Source organism: Sitophilus oryzae, unplaced genomic scaffold (genome assembly GCF_002938485.1).
Source record: "Sitophilus oryzae breed Bouriz unplaced genomic scaffold, Soryzae_2.0 scaffold_1745_pilon_pilon, whole genome shotgun sequence".
In the NCBI taxonomy this organism is placed as follows: Eukaryota; Metazoa; Arthropoda; class Insecta; order Coleoptera; family Curculionidae; genus Sitophilus; species Sitophilus oryzae.
The window spans coordinates 1382195-1400817 of record NW_022146441.1 but is presented as its reverse complement, the minus strand read 5'-3'; the positions used below and the strand labels follow the sequence as shown (position 1 = coordinate 1400817).

The following is an 18623-nucleotide window of genomic DNA, read 5'->3' as shown; positions in this document are numbered from 1 at the left end:
CTACTTCGATTGAAACGAAGTAGTCACACTAGTTATTTCTAAATTTAGGATATTTGCTTAAAGTGTCTGTGCATTTTTTGTCAAATGTATAAAAAGCACCTAGCATCAATTGTTCGAATTTAACCTGTACTGGCTATGTTTTTATGATAACTGGCCAAAATTCATTCAAATAACTCTGTTTAGTATTAAACGACATTATGGAGCGTAGACATCTTAACAGAGACAAAATGCTAAGGGCCATGGGTATGCTCGAAGCTGGAATGCGCCAAATCGACGTAGCTAGAGCATTAAATACAACGCAAAGTGTAATATCGCGATTAAGTGCACGCTACCGTGAAAGTGGTGATGTTGCTGAAAGGCACACAGGGCGACATCGCATTACTACCCCTCAGCAAGATAATTTTTTTACAATTAAATGCTCGACGCCGACCGACTCTTACAGCACCAGAGCTTAGTTTAATTCTCCAGGAAACACATAATGTAATCGTTAGTTCTGACACTGTTCGCAATAGATTAAGAGCCAACTTAAGAAGCAGACGCCCCTGGAGAGCTCAACCCTTAACGAGAAGAAATCGAGAGGTACGATATTTGTGGGCTCAAGATCATGTTCAGTGGTCGAATGAACAATGGGCCAATGTTCTCTTCACGGATGAGTCACGCTTTGGAATTCATCCGGATTCGAGAAGGCTTAGGGTATGGAGAGAACCGGGAAATCTTATTCGGTTGGATCATGTTCAGGAAGTGCACCCTTATCAAGGTGGAACAGTTATGGTCTGGGGAGGAGTCCAGTTAGGCCGAAAAACCGATCTCGTTTTTCTTGAAAGGTTTCTAACAGGAATCACATATCGTGATTTAATTCTTGAGCCTGTCGTGTTACCATATGCCAATGATTTTGGGAGAAACTTCATTCTCATGCATGACAATGCACGGCCTCATACAGCCAGAGTGGTAAGTGAGTTTATCAATGTTCATCAATTAAACATCTTACCCCGCCCGGCACAATCTCCCGACCTCAACCCCATTGAGCACGTATGGGACGCGGTCCAAAGAAGAATTTTGAGAATGGGTATGCCTCGTGAAACTCGTAGGGATCTGGTTCGGGCCGTGAATGCAGCGTGGTAGGCTGTACCTCTAGAAGAGATCGACAACCTGATCAGGAGCATAGAGAGACGATGTAGGGCTGTAATGATCAGTAGAGGAGGCCATACACTTTATTAAGTAAAAATGGTTTTATCTTTTTTTTAATAAACAGTTTAGAATAAAAAAAAGTGTGTGTTTTTTTGAGTTCAATAAAAATCAAGGTAAATTTGAAAAATTCGGTAAATTTTGCATTTTTATTTCCAATAAGTCCTGTAAACTATTTGTTTATTTTAATTTTATTATATCAGAAATGCAAATAAGAAAATTACTGACGATGGCTGGATAAAATTGTAATATCCCTAGACTTTTCCGGTGTGTGTAGTATACAAACCTCTGAGGAACCCCCTCGATATGTAATATACTATTACACATTCCAGATTTATTTATTTTGAAACTAATAGAAACAAAATGTACAAAATCAGTTTTTGTAACATGTAACAAGCCTAACCATTCAAAAGGTGTTATTTTTAACATATAGCGCCGAAAGCATTAGCAAACTATTTCGAAAATATAATAAAGTCGTTGTTCCAAATAATTCACTGTCAGTCTTAATGACCGAATATATGGACAATGTGTTACAGTCAATTTTAAACCGAAATAACAACTTCATTGTGTTCTTTTTTCCTCGAATGTTAAAAATACATCCAGCGATATTATTTACAATAGATTGCCTGAACTCACCTTTATTTTAGACACATATTCTCAGAGAAATAATTAAATCTAAAAGAATTCTAAATATTGGTTCTAGTTGTTTTTTTTAATTTCAAATATGTGTATATTACAATTAATAAAATTGCCGAAAAAATGTTAACGCGTAATGGAGAGCGTAATTAGGGCGTTGTTGGGTCAAAAATTACCTATAACATGCGAAAGAACAGCGAATTACGCGTTCAGGTTCCTGTGACCTTCAGAAAGAATTCATAGACAATCCGCATCAATGATAGTTTGGGTTATTATTTGTTTGGGTGAAAATAATCTGCACCAATATGTGAGGCATACAAAAAGGTCCACAGACTTCGAGACATACGAAAAATCTAGTCCATTTAGCGTGTGTCGCAATTTTCACACCTTAAAAAATTAGTTTTTTATAGCTATAGCAACTGCAGCGACTATGAAAAAAGCTGTGTGATTTTCATAGAAAATAAGGGCACCTGTAATTCATTTGAGAATGTTATAAATCGCTAAAAGAGGTTTCAAATCTCTTGGATTTCTATTAATATTAAATAACTTTTATTAAAAATTGAACTAAAATTGTTAGTATCATTAAAAACAATTCAAATTCAAAAATTGTATCAGTCAAATTCCCTCATTTAAGGTGAATATAAAGTAAATATAAATACAGCTCATTCTAAGCTCTACTTATCTTTAAGAAAAATTTAAATCATTGTTGCAATTGGGCCTTAATGCCATTTCGAATGAACAATAGTATTAATAATGTACATTATAATAATAATAAATTTTATATCATAGTGTGTATTAAAACTACTAAAACACTTTTAAATTGGTATTATATTAACAACTTTTGTTTTTTAATCCAAAAAAAAGTTACCAATTTTCTCAATCAAAATATTTGTGGTCCTGAAAAGGACCTTCGTTTTCCCATGTTCGTCAAGGTAGGTAATGGGTAAACGGTAAAAAAACAGGATAATGAAATTTAAAAAATTACAAAAATTGTTCAAAAGTGCCTCCCTCTTGCATTAAACAATAACCCAAACGATCATAAAATCCCCTCCTCACATTGGATAACATATCAGGGGTGACAGTGTCAAAGGCATTAAATATTTTCTGCCTTAACTGCTCCAAGTTTTGAATTTCTTCATGGCCGTAAATTTTAGATTTTATGTACCCCCATAAAAAGAAATCATTCACCGAGAAGTCAGGTGAAATTAAACGTCAGTCTAAACAAAACTGTCATTTTTGAAAACTTGTCAAAATTTGGACACACGCTAAATGGACTTGATTTTCCTATGTCTCGAAGTCTGTGGACTTTTCTGTATAATCTCACAGTAATTTAATAGATTGCTCGTCATATTATATCAGCTCGTAGGAGATTAGGAAAAAAAAAGATATTTATAGTATAAAAAATTAATTTATTTAACAAAATTTAATTAAAGATGTGACAAAATAGTTACATTTCTATTGGTTCTATCGGACTTTTTTCGACTATATAAATCTTTATTTTTTGTAAACTTTAATGCATAAAATATTTTCAATCTAATAAATAATTTAATGTAAATGTAAATAAGAGGAAATTTCTCACATGGGTGGTCAAATTCTATAGTTTTGATTATATCAAACAGCCTCTGAATGTTTTCTTCAGTGCAAAACTCATCAAAATTTAATATAAATCATTTTTCCAGCCTGTAAATAAAATGAACAAATTTTTCCACTTTCATGATCAAAGGTTTTTAAATGGGTAAATAATTTCGAGTTATCCAGAGATTCGGATTCTTTTGCAAATTTTAGACAAATATCACATTGATGTATTTGAAGACCCTTTTTAATGATGTAGTCAAACATAATTAAAGGCATTTTGAGTTGAAAACATTTCTCAGAGGCTGTTTGATGTAATGAAAACAATAAAATTTGACCACCCATGTGAGAAATTTCCTCTTATTTACATCATTAAATTATTTATTAGATTGAAAATATTTGATGTCTTAAAGTTTACAAATAAAGATTTATATAGTCGAAAAAAGTCCGATAGAACCAATAGAAAGGTAACTATTTTGTCACATTTTTAATTAAATTTTGTTAAATAAATTAATTTTTTATACTATAAATATCTTTTTTTCCTTATAAATAAACACATTTGTATCCCATTTTAAATAAGATATACAAATTACCAAAACTTAGAAATAACAGTTCAAAAGTTCAACAAAAATCCTACACCCGTTTTTAAAAAGAAACATATAACCACGCACTATGTCATTCCAGCAAGCGAATACGACACAGTATAGGTTTCCGGACTAAACGACTGGTGTATTTACACCACTCAATAGGCGTGTCGGGTTTGCCGAGCGGTTTCCGATGCAGTCGATTTCTTTCGCATCTGTTTTAGGTAATTTGTAGTTGGGTGCACTAACATTCAATAACTCAACTTTCCCGGATATTCAACTCTCCCGAAACAACATTTTATAGCTTCATAATTTCTTACACCGATTTGATCAATAGCAAAAATGGATTCAAGCAGTTCGACGAAACAAGTGAGTAAACAAAGTGCCCCTTACATTATCAAAAAATTAAATAGGCATATACTATGAGAGGATAAAATATAATATGCAATATTAATGGTATATTTTTTTTTAACCAACTAGTGCCTAAATTTTTTATGAATGTCTTATAAAAATATAATTATGTACCTCCAAATAATGTGGTTATAGCCCAAATAGCCCAAGTTATGTCCCTACTAGCAAAACCGGTGTGTAAAACTATGCTCGCTACCGTAGTTGAATAACTCATCTAAAAAGTTTTATTAATTAATGTCGATTAGGCTTCACTAAAACTAGTTTTAGTTTAGTTTCTTCAATTTTGTCATGAAACAGTGGCGCATCATTAATTCGCTCATTAATTTATGAATAATTAATTGTCGTGCTGGACAGCATTCATTGCGAACTTACCACCAGGTTCAGCATTGGTCTGGTTGTACCACAGATGCCGAAGAATGGGGTTGGAGTCACAACGTTGAAAAATCCAGCTCCAAAATAACTGTTGGCATTTTTATCCTGTAAATGCAAAACCAACAACTATGGCAAAGCCTGCGGATGCAGAAAACCAGGATTAAAATATTCAATGATTTGTGCATACTGCAATGGGAAATCCTGTGACAACGTCACTGAAGTGTCACTTGACGAATCCGATGAAGAGGAGTTGGACTTGCCTGTAGATATCCCTCTGGCGGCTGAAGATGAAGAGTTGGACGTATTGAGAGACCACCCTGATGAGCCCAGCACAGCAGACACGATCGACTTTGACATCAATGAGCCAGATCCGTCGGGCTTGTGCAGATAAGTTAAAGTTTTTAATTTATTTAGTGGAGTAGGCCTCCGGGGAGACCACGTTAAAATAAACGCGCCGTATACTTTACCTCTTGGGTTGTGTGGAAACAAGTGCACATTTTCAATAATTAAAATTAATTATTCATAAATTAATGAGCGAATTAATGATACGCCACTGTTTTATGACAAAATTGAAGAAACTAAACTAAAACTAGTTTTAGTGAACCCTAATCGACATTTGATTTCGGAAAATCGACTATACATAATATATCAAATTTTACGCAAAATTGTAAAATTTCCAGGGATTTTGTGTCTAAACGGTTGACTTTAGCGAAAATTTTCATAAAACCTTTTTTATAGGAAATTTTATTCTCTTTAATTTTGCTCTCCTCAATTTTTCGCGAAAAACGCATAGTTTTCGAGATATTCACAAAATACCGATTTTGGGCACCATCTTGGCAAGATGGCGGCGCCGGCGGCAAGTATGGAAATCTGGGACCCCAAAACCTATAAACCTGCAAAGTTGCAAAACTTCCGGACTTTTTTCCAAGCAAAAATCCCCAATGACTGAACTATAACTTCAATAAGAAATTATAATACAAGGTAGACCTTCTGAAAATATCAAAATATTAACTTTTTTATTTTTTTTAGAATTTTCATAAGTTATACTTCCCAATTTTAGAATAATTACATTTAATATTAACTTTTTTTCGTATACTCGTTATTTAAACCCGTATATATTTTCTCCGATGATGGCAGCGCCGGCGGAGAACGCACCAAGCCTATAATATTAATTATAATATTGAATAATACCCACAAATTTCTCAGAAAACTCCCTTTTATTACCTATATTAAAACCATTTATCTCTACAACATCAAGATTTTCATTAAAACCTACGTTATATAGGTAAAAAATCAATCACATATGTCTTTACTAAGATCATAACAAAACAAACCCAAATCATTTAATTGTCAATCGGCCGCAGCACCCTACAAAATAACAACAAATTTGCCAGTAGTGAACTAAACCCGGGCAAAAGACATGCGGAAAAATATTTCGATTTTTCATCTCGCTATTTTTGCAGAAATACTTGTGATTAGGTGATTGTTTTTGTACTGAAATCTTCCTAGGAGTCTGTTACGTCTTTTAAAAGGGTGAGTTTTTCGAAATCTTTATTTATTTGCGTTATTTTTGACATTTTATTGTGAAGTTTTTCAATTTATAAAGTAATGACATTCGCGTCGCGTCGGCCAGCCACAAACAATAGAATTTCCATGGCAGTCGCGATAGATTTAGCGCGCCAAGCCTACACTTTTAATCGAAAATTTCGATGATGCCGGAGGCTGCTTATGTACATTCTCCTTTTTTTATGTGGTCACGGAGTATTGTAGCCATTGTTAGATTTTCAGAAATTATAAGTGTTGGGATCATTGGAGAACTACTAAAGCTACAATTTAAAACGATTTTCAAAAGGTACAGAGTGTCCCAAATAAACAAAAAATATCAAAGTTGTATTTTTTTAAATGGAACACCCTGTATATTATTACATTTTTAGTTTCTACGATTAAAATAAAGGTAAATTTGATTAAGGTTTACAGCACTTTAATCTTACCGTTTTTGAAATATTTATGATTTTGTGAAAATGCAGTAACAATTTTAAGGCTTCATTTCTCTGGCGTATTTAAGTTTGTAAAACCAAATAATTGTACTGAAGTTTTTCGATTTACTCAATTTTGTGTTGCAATGATAAAAATAACACTACCTTATACAGGGTGTCTAAAATTTTATTTTAAATAATTACTAGCTTTAAACGGCAATAACTTGTTTAATTTAAATGGAACACCCTGTATATTTTATGAGAATCCGATACACAATTTGACTGTCTATCAAATTGTATTTTGCTATTTTTTACCTATCTCTTCAAGTTTTCGTAGAAAAAGCATTTTCTTATAATTTAGACCTCATTTTGATAAATGAGGTCTATATTATGGTATATTTTATGGTAGGATTTGGTATATTAATATATACCCATGGAATATTGAGATTTTAGATTTTTTTTAAAGAAAGAAATGTACAAAATGTACAAGTGTTAAACCGATAATATTACTAGCCCGTATTTTTTTTATTTTTTTTTATTTTACCCCTAAGTTTTCTCTGAATTTTTAGAAAACGACATCTAGAGTTGACCTCGTTAAAATTACTATCGACTGTCAGTCCCTAGCTGTCTTTGACGCTGTTTTTTTTTCGATCATACGGTAACTGCTACATAGTAAATAATAATAGCATGTTTCATAGTGTTAATAGTTGTTTCTATTGATTTATTTGTTTAGCGTGTCTATCATTTTTAATAATTAAAAAAAAACATGGTAAACACAATATTGCTAGCATGCATATAGAATATTTTTTTTTTTTAATTAAATTCATGCCAATATCACATACTTTTTTAAATAAATATTTTTTAACAAGTTTTTTCCTTTGAATGTACAGGGTGGGTTTTAAATAAGTGCAAATATATTCAGGGCTGGTAGATCTCGATAAAAGAATCATATTTCCTCTTTACCGTTTTTTAAATAAGTCCAAAATAAACGAGTTATTTTACTTTGAAAATTTTCAAATAAAAATGATTTTTTGCTAAAATTTTGAGAGCCACCGGATTTTTTTCGTATTTGTATCCCTTTTAGTGTGGTAACCACAGAGCTAAGCCGTAACCATGGTAATCAGAGGTTAAGAAATTACACAGCGGGAAAATTTGGGGTTCTAAAAAGTTTTTAAAAATATACAGGAAAATTTAAAAGAAAATACACGATTTAATATCTTTTTGCGAAAAAAGCCTCATAGACGTGTTCCTGGGATCAAAGTTTTCCACCCCTCAAAATATTTGCACTTCTTTAAAACTCACCCTGTATAATTTCCCCAAAAAAGTCAAAAGCTTGCTCAAAAAAAGTTTCTTAAAAAATTACCTTTGAGTGATAATCCGGGTATGAGAAAATCATCCAAAATTTTCCATAAAAGTTTAACTAATCACAAACACACTCTTTTAGATCACAGAAAACTAAGTTTCCTTCAATTACACCTACAAAATCCAATTTTACTAATTTTCCCACCTCGCACCATCCGAAAATTAAATAGTTAGGGAAATTTTCATTCAGGGAAACTCGAATACGTGGAAAATCGTGAAAATCTCACTGTAACCGACGGAAATCGTAGCAGGCCGCGCCGATGTTCGCTGGTTACTGCTAATGTGGGAAATTTCGCCGATTTCGAGATGGCTGTGAGTCGCGGCTAACCTGATTTAGATAAGATCGCAATAATTCGTTCGCGTTAAGGAGGATTTACGATGTATCTCGCGATCGTAACGTCAAAAATGGGTCTAATTATTTTTATTAACAATTTTTAGATAAAAAAAATGTTACTCATATTTTTTACAGCTGTTTATGTACCGCGTAATTCGTAAAACAGTTAAAAATGTGGAAAAATTTTTTATAACATGAAAATTGGCGATTTTAGTACAAAATCGGTGACATGGATTTCCAATTTTTAAATATTTTCCAACTCTACCGACGGCAGATTTTTTTTTCGGAAATTAAACCCTCTAGTATTAACTACACTTTTTGTCTTTTGTTAAAAAACGCCGCTGCACATACTTTTTGAGAAAAAAAAATATTTTTTCGAAGCTACCTTCCAAAAAATGTATTTTGTCGCATCAAGAAATGAATGAAATACTCATGAAAATTAGAGATTTTGGTCAAGTCACCGATTTTGATAAAACGACTGGTATTTACTGATTGAAGTACGTAGAATATGAGAATATAGGTCTTTGTGGTCTTACATGTATGGTACTAGATGTAGACCAAGTTTTAAATATTATGAAAAATTGCTCAAAAACAAGGCTTCAAAAAATCGTTTTTTTTTCCAAGACAAACTATCTAGGCCCCAATAATTTTATGGTTTCTAAAAGTACATAAAATTTCCTACAAACCCTGGAATTTTCAAAATTTTACGACGATGTTTACTATTTTTCCAAGCAGCTCGAAAACGGTTAAAAAAAATCCAAAAATGAAAATTTTTCGACATTTTTCCACACAATACTCGTGAAAATTAGGAATTTTGGTCAAGTCGCCGATTTTAATATAACTATTGGTATTTACTAATTAAAGTACGTAGAATACGACAATATACGTCAATGTGGCCTTACGTGTATGGTACTAGATGTAGACAAAGTTTTAACCATTATCAAAAATTACTTTCAAACAAGGGTTTAAAAAATTAGTTTTATCAAGAAACCGAAATATTGAAGCCCCAATAATTTTAGGGCTTCTAAAACTACATAAAATTTCCTACAAAGCCTGAAATTTTCAAAATTTTACTATCATGTTTACTATTTTTCCAATCACCTCGAAAACAGTTAAAAAGAATTGGTTAAAACCATACTAAAATATGTTAATAAAAAGTTGGTAGGCAGTTCTTTTAGTTTCAAAGTAAAGGAATTTTTCCAATTTGGGTCCGCGGTTATTTCCCGTATCCGCCACCTGGGGTCGCGTCCGATGGGAGTTTGGAGTTCTCCACACGGATTTTCTCAAAAACGGACTACGGAAACACGGAATATCTCAAAAACTGCGACTTTGACTGATTTTGATGTTATTACAAATTTTGTTGCAAATATTATTCTAAATCTTGAATTGAAAACCGGCGTTTCGCTAGCTATTGTAATTTTGGAATTACGATTTTTTAAAATTTTTAACCCCCTCCCATACCCCCTTACAAACCCCCCAGTGCCACAATAATTTTATGGTTTCTAAAAGTACATAAAATTTCCTACAAACTCTGAAATTTTCAAATTTATCTAAAAATACTTACTAACGTATTTGATAAGTTTATGACAGATCATAATAATATTTAAAAAAAAATCAAAACACATCAATTTTATGGACTCCCGCTATTATCTATGTTTACAAAGTTCCTATCCTGACCATATCCATAAAATTTTAAATTGGTTTTATACACTTTCCGTATCACTTAGCCAGCCAGTATCTCATTTTCGAAAAGTTCGTATTTTTGGAAATCCATTCTATTTATTAGCCGAAAATTTCAAACAAACGTTGTACGTAAACCAGCCTAGCGGGTTCGGACTTCTAAAGATAACTTGTACTAATTTACTCAGATGTTTACCAGTAAACTAAACACTGACATCAATCTTGTGCATTTATATACAAGGTGTTTCACATGGAGCAATGGTAAAAAAGAAAATATCTCTGTTTTAATAATAAAGAAATGGTCAAGTGCGACTCGGACTCGCGCACGAAGCGTTCCGTACCATTCATTATCTATACAACATTAGGCACTATATTATTATAAACTTTTTTTTGAATTTTGAAATTTTGAATGCGCGTAATTTAAAAAAAAAAATACTTATGCCATGCGGAACCGCCGCATGGCATTACTTCGGGTTCATACGTGATCTTGGGGTTTATATCTTATCTATGTTATTTTTTTTGTCTATATTCTATCCTATCTATTTTTAGGATAGTTCTGCATTTCTCGCCTTTTCATCTTTTCCTTTCTCTATTATTATTTCTTTCATAAATGCCCCTACCTTTCCCCATATTTCGCTAGTTTTGGTCAATTTTATAATCAAGGTGTCCGAAGTTAACATTCCTACATCCGAAAATAAGGCAGACCTTCCGTTTTCCCATCTTGGACAGCAGAACAATATATACTCGGCATCGTCGATTTCGTCGCAGTACATGCAGTTTCCATTTGGTATTTTCTTTATTCTGTGCAAGAAGTCTATGAAGACTCCATGCCCGGAAAGAAACTGCGTAATGTAATAGTCCACGTCTCCATGTTTCCTACTTGTCCAGTCCTCCACGATGTGTATTAACTTTCTAGTCCACCTTCCTTTGTGAGATGTACCCCACTCCTCTTGCCATTTTTGATAGGTACCTCGTCGTTGCTGTTTTTTCACCTCATCGTTAATCTCTGCTTTGACATATAACTCTCGCTTTTCCTCAGCTGCTAAATGCAGCGGGACCAGCCCAGCTATAACCAACACGGCATTTGTTGATATCGTACGATACGCTGAACAGATCCTAGGGCCATTTTTCTCTGTGTGGAAAGCAATACATTTTTCGTCCGTTGGAATTTTAGTGCCTCGACCCATAATACAGGAGCGCCGTATAGAATTATATTTTGCATTGTCTTTTTACGTTCGGAAGTAGTCCACATATAGAATTGACAGTTCTGTTTGCTTTTCCGCAAGCATCTTTTACATGCTGACTGTAAGTTAGCCCTCTATCTAGTGTTATTCCGAGGTATTTTACTGTATTAGTTGGGTTAACGTACTTTAAATTGTATACCACCTATCTTTGTTTTTCGGTTTAGAAGAAAGCAGTTGTTTTCTCCGGCGCAACTTGTGTGGTTAATACAGCCAGATCATCTGCGTAGCAGATTATTTTTACTCCTTGAGGTACCTTTATTTCCATTACGTCATCGTAAAGGATGTTCCAAAAGGTAGTACCCAAAACCGATCCCTGGGGTACGCCTCCTCCAACCTCTTCTTGCTGGTCTTTATCCAAGTTTACAGTACGCTGTGTAAAATATGATGTTATAATAAAAAATAATAAATGCTGTGTAAAATATGATTTCTGGCAGTACAGATCCTGAGTTGTGTCTTAGTTGTCCCAAATATTATATTCTTCTAATATTTCGGGTGTTGTGTTATTTACTAAAATATATTTTCCGTCTACCATGAATGCAACTGGTAGAGAGTCTTGACTCTAGTAGGTACACTTTACTGTTTATTATAAAATAAACAAAATTGCAACTTGCTATTCACCTCATGCATCGAAAACATGTAAATATATTCAAACCTAATTATGGATAGTGTTAGTATTATTTCGTTATTCATATACCTACAGACACCCAACTTCAATGGATACGATGATAAAATATCGTTACAAGAAAGTTATTCTAGAGAAACTCTATATCGACTGCCGTGTAGAGGCAGTAAATGATGTATTAATATGATAATTTAAAGATGCGTCAATTTTAGGTTGTTATGTAGTTAAACGGAATTAGGACCGTCTAAAAATATCGATATATTTAATTATCGATACTGAAAAAATCGAATTATTTTACCAAAGTACCGATATATTAATTTTTACGGTTCCGTACCCAAAGGGTAAAAACGGGAATCCTATTACTAGACTTCGCTGTCCGTCCATCTGTCACAAAGGCACAAATTAACTACAACAGATGCGAAAGAACAGCGAATTACGCGTTCAGGTTTATGTGACCTTCATAAAGAGTTCATAGACAATCCGCATCAATGTATAGTTTGGGTGAAAATAATCTGCACCAATATGTTATCGAGGCATACAAAAAGGTCCACAGACTTCGAGACATACGAAAAATCAAGTCCATTTAGCGTGTGTCGCAATTTTCACACCTTAAAGAATTTGTTTTTTATAGCTATAACAACTGCAGCGACTATGAAAAAAGCTGTGTGATTTTCATAGAAAATAAGGGCACCTGTAATTCATTTGAGAATGTTATAAATCGCTAAAAAAGGTTTCAAATCTCTTGGATTTCTATTAATATTAAATAAATTTTATTAAAAATTGAACTAAAATTGTTAGTATCATTAAAAACAATTCAAATTCAAAAATTGTATCAGTCAAATTCCCTCATTTAAGGTGAATATTAAAGTAAATATAAATACAGCTCATTCTAAGCTCTACTTATCTTTAAGAAAAATTTAAATCATTGTTGTAATTGGGCCTTAATGCCATTTCGAATGAACAATAGTATAATAATGTACATTATAATAATAATAAATTTTATATCATAGTGTGTATTAAAACTACTAAAACCCTTTTAAATTGATATTATATTAACAACTTTTGTTTTTTAATCCAAAAAAAAGTTACCAATTTTCTCAATCAGAATATTTGCGGTCCTGAAAAGGACCTCCGTTTTCCCATGTCCGTCAAGGTAGGTAATGGGTAAACGGTAAAAAAACAGGATAATGAAATTTAAAAAATTACAAAAATTGTTCAAAAGTGCCTCCCTCTTGCATTAAACAATAACCCAAATGATCATAAAATCCCCTCCACACATTGGATAACATATCAGGGGTGACAGTGTCAAAGGCATTAAATATTTTCTGTCTTAACTGCTCCAAGTTTTTAATTTCTTCATGGCCGTAAATTTTAGATTGTATGTACTCCCATAAAATCATTCACCGAGAAGTCAGGCGAAATTAAATGTCAGTCTAAACAAAACTGTAATTTTTGAAAACTTGTCAAAATTTGGACACACGCTAACTGGACTTGATTTTCCTATGTCTCGAAGTCTGTGGACTTTTCTGTATAATCTCACAGTAATTTAATAGATTGCTCGTCATATTATATCAGCTCGTAGGAGATTAGGAAAAAAAAAGATATTTATAGTTTAAAAAATAATTTATTTAACAAAATTTAATTAAAGACGTGACAAAATAGTTACATTTCTATTGGTTCTATCGGACTTTTTTCGACTGTATAAATCTTTATTTTTTGTACTAACTTTAATGCATAAAATATTTTCAATCTAATAAATAATTTAATGATGTAAATAAGAGGAAATTTCTCACATGGGTGGTCAAATTCTATAGTTTTCATTATATCAAACAGCCTCTGAATGTTTTATTCAGTGCAAAACTCATCAAAATTTAATATAAATAATTTTTCCAGCCCGTCAAAAAAAAATGAACAAATTTTTCCACTTTCATGATCAAAGGCTTTTAAATGGGTAAATAATTTCGAGTTATCCAGAGATTCGGATTCTTTTGCAAATTTTAGACAAATATCACATTGATGTATTTGAAGACCCTTTTTAATGATGTAGTCAAACATAATTAAAGGCATTTTGAGTTGAAAACATTTCTCAGAGGCTGTTTGATATAATGAAAACTATAAAATTTGACCACCCATGTGAGAAATTTCCTCTTATTTACATCATTAAATGATTTTTTAGATTGAAAATATTTGATGTATTAAAGTTTACAAATAAAGATTTTAAAATAAAGATGTCAAAGAATTTAGATACGTTAATTTGACTTACCTGCTTCAGTAGCGTATCGGATGTTTGTGTTAATAAATACTTATTATAACTTATCTATTTTTATTAGAATTATATATTTTTATAACAATTTTAATAACTACCAACATTTATTCACAACGTAAAATAAAACAACAAATTATTGAGTCTACCCCACGTCTACCCTACATCATAGTTTTACATTTTTTAAATAAAATTAGAACGACACTGATAAACCGGAATTTAAGTCGGCCATATTTGAGGCCCATCGCGGTGTACCTAAGATTTTTGATATGCTCCTTCCTTAGTCTTCTTATTCAAAGGATTAATCTTAAATCCTAGGAATCATTTATATGGCAAAACAAAGTTTTCTTGGTCAGCTAGTAATATATAGATTTACATTAAAGTTTACTTCGTTTGATCACACAAACCTTATTTTTTGATTATTTATTTATTTGCGTGCTTCAAGTATATTTACTTTTATCAAATATAAAGAATCTAAAGATGTAGCTGTTCAATGAACTGAGTTATTACGAAAAACGGATTTTGTAAATAACAAACATGGATATATAGCCTTTTAGCATGCAATTTCTATTTGAAAAGAGAAAACAAAGAAATTTATAGAAACACTTTAACCAATTACTATTTTTCTCTAGGAATATAATAATATTAATGTTAATTAATATAAAAATTGGTCAAGTGGGAGTCGGACTCGCTCACGAAGGGTTCCGTACCATTCATTATCTATACAACATTAGACCTACTATATTATTATAAACTTTTTTTTCAGATTTAGCTGAAATTTTGAATGCGCGTATAAGTAATTAGAAAAACTGAAGAAATACATTACAAAAAATTGTATTAATCAATAATAAATATGTAAAAAGTAAAAATAAATATGTAAAGATTAAAAAAAAGTCGCCTTGACTAGGATTCGAACCTGCCTTATCATGGCTCCAATGTCATAGCAGCGTAAAGTCCTAACGCTTTAAACAACGCGGCTACCGAGGACTTGAAAGATTCTATGTAAAATTCTTACTTAAAAGATAATGTTTAGTGAAAGTACTTTTTTATTTATAAACATTTATTTAATTTTGTTTTTAGTATTTGTTCTTATAGCGGCAACATAGATATTTGTAAAAATTTTAACTGTCTAGCTATAACGGTTCATAAGATAGACCTTTGTCACAAATTACCTATAACAGATGCGAAAGAAAGCGACTGCATCGGAAACCGCTCGGCAAACCCGACACGCCTATTGAGTGGTGTAAATACACCAGTCGTTTAGTCCGGAAACCTATGCTGTGTCGTATTCGCTTGCTGGAATGACATAGTGGGGGGTTATATGTTTCTTTTTAAAAACGCGTGTAGGATTTTTGTTGAACATTTGAACTGTTATTTCTAAGTTTTGGTAATTTGTATATCTTATTTAAAATGGGATGCAAATGTGTTTATTTATAAGGAAAAAAAAGATATTTATAGTATAAAAAATTAATTTATTTAACGAAATTTAATTAAAAATGTGACAAAATAGTTACCTTTCTATTGGTTCTATCGGACTTTTTTCGACTATATAAATCTTTATTTTTTGTAAACTTTAATGCATAAAATATTTTCAATCTAATAAATAATTTAATGATGTAAATAAGAGGAAATTTCTCACATGTGTGGTCAAATTTTATAGTTTTCACTCGAGTTTTCATTATATCAAACAGCCTCTGAGAAATGTTTTCAACTCAAAATGCCTTTAATTATGTTTGACTACATCATTAAAAAGGGTCTTCAAATACATCAATGTGATATTTGTCTAAAATTTGCAAAAGAATCCGAATCTCTGGATAACTCGAAATTATTTACCCATTTAAAAGCCTTTGATCATGAAAGTGGAAAAATTTGATAATTTTATTTACAGGCTGGAAAAATTATTTATATTAAATTTTGATGAGTTTTGCACTGAAGAAAACATTCAGAGGCTGTTTGATATAATGAAAACTATAGAATTTGACCACCCATGTGAGAAATTTCCTCTTATTTACATCGCTAAATTATTTATTAGATTGAACATATTTTATGCATTAAAGTTTACAAAAAATAAAGATTTATATAGTCGAAAAAAGTCCGATAGAACCAATAGAAATGTAACTATTTTGTCACGTCTTTAATTAAATTTTGTTAAATAAATTAATTTTTTATACTATAAATATCTTTTTTTCCTTATAAATAAACACATTTGCATCCCATTTTAAATAAGATATACAAATTACCAAAACTTAGAAATAACAGTTCAAAAGTTCAACAAAATTCCTACAAGCGTTTTTAAAAAGAAACATATAACCACGCACTATGTCATTCCAGCAAGCGAATACGACAGAGCATAGGTTTCCGGACTAAACGACTGGTGTATTTACACCACTCAATAGGCGTGTCGGGTTTGCCGAGCGGTTTCCGATGCAGTCGCTTTCTTTCGCATCTGTTATAGGTAATTTGTGACAAAGGTCTATCTTATGAACCGTTATAGCTAGACAGTTAAAATTTTTACAAATAATGTATCTATGTTGCCGCTATAAGAACAAATACTAAAAACAAAATTAAATAAATGTTTATAAATAAAAAAGTACTTTCACTAAACATTATCTTTTAAGTAAGAATTTTACATAGAATCTTTCAAGTCCTCGGTAGCCGCGTTGTTTAAAGCGTTAGGACTTTACGCTGCTATGACATTGGAGCCATGATAAGGCAGGTTCGAATCCTAGTCAAGGCGACTTTTTTTTAATCTTTACATATTTATTTTTACTTTTTACATATTTATTATTGATTAATACAATTTTTTGTAATGTATTTCTTCAGTTTTTCTAATTACTTATACGCGCATTCAAAATTTCAGCTAAATCTGAAAAAAAAAGTTTATAATAATATAGTAGGTCTAATGTTGTATAGATAATGAATGGTACGGAACCCTTCGTGAGCGAGTCCGACTCCCACTTGACCAATTTTTTATATTAATTAACATTAATATTATTATATTCCTAGAGAAAAATAGTAATTGGTTAAAGTGTTTCTATAAATTTCTTTGTTTTCTCTTTTCAAATAGAAATTGCATGCTAAAAGGCTATATATCCATGTTTGTTATTTACAAATCCGTTTTTCGTAATAACTCAGTTCATTGAACAGTTACATCTTTAGATTCTTTATATTTGATAAAAGTAAATATACTTGAGCACGCAAATAAATAAATAATCAAAAAAACAAGGTTTGTGTGATCAAACGAAGTAAACTTTAATGTAAATCTATATATTACTAGCTGACCAAGAAAACTTTGTTTTGCCATATAAATGATTCCTAGGATTTAAGATTAACTTTTGAATAAGAAGACTAAGGAAGGAGCATATCAAAATCTTAGGTACACCGCGATGGGCCTCAAATATGGCCGACTTAAAATCCGGTTTATCAGTGTCGTTCTAATTTTATTTAAAAAATGTAAAACTATGATGTAGGGTAGACGTGGGGTAGACTCAATAATTTGTTGTATTATTTTACGTTGTGAATAAATGTTGGTAGTTATTAAAATTGTTATAAAAATACATAATTCTAATAAAAATAGATGTTATAATAAGTATTTATTAACACAAACATCCGATACGCTACTGAAGCAAGTCAAATTAACGTATCTAAATTCTTTGACATCTAATCTTTGACAAGTAATAAATAAAAGCTAAAATGCAACAAAAATATATAATTTAGTTAATTTAAGTGAATTTCATAAATGATCGGTTTACTACACGTATCTATATTATATAGACACTTACTAGCGAAAAGTTGTTCCATTATTTCACTCAATTTTTGCCGAGATCTACCGCACGCTACACAACCAACTATTTTAGAGTCTTTTTCGATAAATCGCGATAGTGTCACTGTTAATTTACGTTCTGCCACAATTTCCATCTAGATTTACTACCTTTATACAACTATCAGTAGTAGAATAAATAATAAATAACATAAAATAAGCTCCGTAAAGACTGACAAATCCACAAAATTTCAAATCAAATTCAAATGTGTCAAATGAATCGTCAAACAGAACTGTCAAGGATCCCCACACTAGAGAGCTTTTATGGTGGCTTTTCCACCCACCATGCATGAATACATGGATAGCATTATGCTCCTTCCTTAGTCTTCTTATTCAAAGGATTAATCTCATCCTTACTCCGTGCTGTTGACGGTGTCAGAAGTGACAGATGGTAGAAGGGTAAAATTTATGGTTGTATGTATTTTTTAATTTGTCTAAAAAGTAAAAAAAAAATGAGGTGGACCATCCTTATCACTTAGAGATTTAAAAAATAGATAGAAAAACTATTCTCAGACCTGCTGAATATACATATAGAATTTCATCAAAATCGGTTAAGCCGTTT

The 18623-nt window shown here is 31.6% G+C and overlaps 1 protein-coding gene across 1 annotated transcript in view; it reads right to left on the bottom strand.

The window, feature by feature from the left end:
* LOC115881967 (octopamine receptor) overlaps nucleotides 1-8409 on the bottom strand; it is an 83617-nt gene extending 75208 nt beyond the window's left edge. The window contains exon 1 of the mRNA XM_030899725.1: nucleotides 8100-8409. The gene's annotated coding sequence lies outside the window, so the exon portion shown is untranslated. The remainder of the gene's footprint in view (nucleotides 1-8099) is intronic.
* Nucleotides 8410-18623: the final 10214 nt, after the last annotated feature.